We start from the raw sequence: 3,545 nt of genomic DNA, 5'->3' as shown, positions 1-3,545 counted from the left end.
CTAGGCCAAGCATTTTCATAGAACCGCAAAAGGTATAAACAAGCATATTAAATTGTGCAAACTCTATTTGAAAGCTTCTGGTTCAGCATTACAATGCTGAATTCAATAAATATTCTTGACCATAAACACAAGGTTTTTAGAGCTGTTTATGGTTAGAGTATATAGTGCAATATTTATGAATCTTGGAGTAAGTGTTTTACCATTGCTGTCTTTGATACTAAATTATTTTTCTTGGTGTTCTGATTAATTTAAGCAGTATCTATGATGACTTCTGGATACAAAGCACTTTGAGCAAATTTAGAAAGTGGGAAGAAAGTCTTTTTGTTATAAAAAATAGAAACTATAATTGCACTCTAAAAGCTAGAAATTATTATCACATTTAATTGAGTCATCTAAAAGTCATTATGTATGAATTCTTATTTTTATTTTTAAGGCAGCATCAGATAAGATGTCAGAGATATATAGGTGAGTACTATCTTACTGAAGTCACCATTGCTTCCATTAAAAATAACACCTCTTCTCCAAGTTCCATGCTTGTTCAAGCTTCACTGGAATTTCATAAACTTTGTAGAAACTCAGTCAAAAAAGCAAAGCTTATAGAAATATACCAGTTCATTCAATTAACCTTATTCATTCAACTCTCTACTTTTATATAATTTGTCTAACTTTCCTAGACTCTTCTCATCTTAATTTTACTTCAATAGAAAACAAAATATGAATGAGTAATGCTAGAAATAAAATAGCAATTAGTTGCTTTGTATATGGAATTTATTAAATCAGTTTAGTAGGCCTAATTATTAATACAAAACACAGTTTAAACATATTACAGTATTTACAACTTATACAAACTTACAATACTTATTTTCATTTATATGTAACATATCTAAGATAATAATTATTTAAACAAACTCAAAATAAAAGTAACTTCAAGATTTTTATGTTATAAACTAAGTAATATAATTATGTTATAATTATAAGTGTAATTTGTAACATAATGTGGCTCTATTGATTTTTGCCTCATTACAATGTAAATAATGGACATAGTAAATTATGGCTCATATTTTAGCCCTCCAGAGGTCAAATTTTTAATGGATATGTTAGACAAAGAGAATTTACTTCATTGAATTATGAGCTGGCTCATAATTCAGAGTAACTAAGCAAATTCATAATGGACAGGAGTAGTAGAAGCAAAAAGATATTGTGTAAAGGTATGAAGTTGATTGAATTCTTGTTAATTTATTAATTGCCATACATACTGGATCTGGTAAATTATTAATAAAAATAAATTCTCTCAAATTAGAATGTCATATAATTATGAAATATGTAAACCAAAAACTGAGAGAATACTGAATATTTATAGAGCACTACTAAAATAAAGGGGTAAAAAGTGAAGACCAGCTTACACTGTGGAAATGTAAAACCAATAACTCATACCAAACCTAAAAATCATTTTTTGAAAAATGATATATAAAGCTTTTTTGTACAGAAATAAGAGGTTAATGCTACTGTGAACCTTAGTAACAATGCATAATTATGAGTAGAATCAAACTAAGAATAAATTATGACCTCTATTTATCTTTTTGGACTTATATCTGTCATTTGGTTATCATTCAAACTTTATGTACATATTTATACGATGAATTGGATGTTTAATGTGATCTAACTTATAATAACATTTTGTTTATGAGAACCAGTTTCATATTACTTCATAATAGACTAATATGAAAAATAACTTAAACAAAAGATCCTTTTCATGTAACACAAAAGTCCAAAAAAAAAAGCATTTATGTTTAAAATTTCAAAGTAGAATTTTTGAGACATACCTTTAAAATAATATCTATAATCAAACTATATAAAATTCATTCACTAGGCTAATGAAAATAATGAATTTATGAAAAAATTAAAACTAAACCATTGTTATTAATATGAACGACTGGAGAATTGTCTCAACTAGTAAGAACAGTTTTTGCTCTGCAGAATACCCGAATTTGTCAGCATCATCTACATCTGAAGTCCCATAACCAACTCGCAATATTCAAGGTGCTTGCTTGACAACTGTGGGGATCTTACGTACAGAATGTACCATACACAAACTGATACAGATAATTGAAAAGAAAATGTCAAAATAGGAAATTAGGGAAATGAAAACAAATGAGAAGAGTTTACTAAAATTCATAAAGATCCAAAAAAAAAAAAAAAAACAAGAGTATCCAAATCATTTCTGAGCAAAATGAACATTGTGGACTTTTCATCATCTCATTTCTCTTTTTATGTTTGTTGTGAGTGTTCTATGTATACCATCATTGCAAAAGATGGCATCAGATTGTGTTATAGATGGTTATGACTACCATGTGGGTGCTGGAAATTGAATTCAGGACCTCTGGATGAGCAGTCACTGCTCTTAACCTCTGAGCTATCTCTCCAGCCCCTCATTTTCCTTTTTTTTTTTTTTTTTTTCCTAAATCATTGTCAATAATAGAAAGCTTGAGTCTTTCACTGTTCCCAAGCACAGGAAGCACATGGCTTCTTGGTGGGGTTGCAGTGCAGAGCTTCCACAACCCTGTATGTGAGCCTAGTCCTGAGGTTTACAGAAGCTAGAATGCCATGAGTATACTCATGCGTTGTCAAATTGTAAGGAAGAATTTATATCAAACTGCATCCTGTTTTTGAGCACTATTCTTGTTTTACATTTGAATCACTCCCTTGAACTTTGAATATTTTCTAGATTTATAATGAAGAACAGGTATGCCCTGAAATGTCTTTTATGAAATACATTGACAATGATATTTAATCAATTCTACACTTGATCTTAGCCAAAAGGCCGAGAAGTGATGTTTAATCAATTCTAGATTCAAAACAAACAAACAAAAAAGCAGGGATCTGGATTCTTAAAAGAAGAAAAAAAATCATTAAAATATTTCACAAATATTTATTATCCCAAGTAATTAGAGAAATTCAAATCAGAAAAACTTCAGTATCTTAACGCAGTGAGAATGAAGAAAAAGACTAACCAATTGGAGTAAAAATGCTAGAAAGGACCTAGAAAGAAGGGATCCCTTATTAACTCACAGTAGTTTGTTTAACTGGTCTAGCTATTCTGAAAATCACTGTGGATAATCACTAAAATGGAACAAAAATTCCTACCATATGACCCAGCTATACCACTCTTGGCATATGCACAGATGACTTGGCACCTAATTCCTTAGATACCTGCATAGGCATGATTATTGCTGCTCTATTCATAGTAGTTTGGGAAAGGAAACAAATCAAATCTATTTTGAAAATATAGTACATACACACTCTGCGATGCTATTCAGCTCTAAATAGTAACACAATCTTTATACTTCCTAGTAAATTAATAGAAAACAGAAAATATTATTGATTTAATAAAAAGTCAGAAGGATGAATGATAGATGTTCCCTCTCATCTGAAGTTCCCTCAGGAAAGACCTATTCCTGAGGAAACCATAAATTTCAGAAAAAGGGGCCCAGAAGTCCTGGAAGGATCTGACGGTCACCTCCCTGATGACAAATTTTAATGGTATA

At 30.2% G+C, this 3,545-nt stretch overlaps 1 pseudogene; it reads right to left on the bottom strand.

The window, feature by feature from the left end:
• Positions 1–2,752: 2,752 nt before the first annotated feature.
• On the bottom strand, positions 2,753–2,833 carry LOC116086767 (annotated as a pseudogene).
• Between the last annotated feature and the right edge of the window lie 712 nt (positions 2,834–3,545).

This window comes from Mastomys coucha, unplaced genomic scaffold (genome assembly GCF_008632895.1).
Source record: "Mastomys coucha isolate ucsf_1 unplaced genomic scaffold, UCSF_Mcou_1 pScaffold12, whole genome shotgun sequence".
NCBI lineage: Eukaryota > Metazoa > Chordata > Mammalia > Rodentia > Muridae > Mastomys > Mastomys coucha.
Note: the sequence above shows the minus strand (reverse complement) of the source record. Positions and strands in the feature narration are given on the sequence as shown.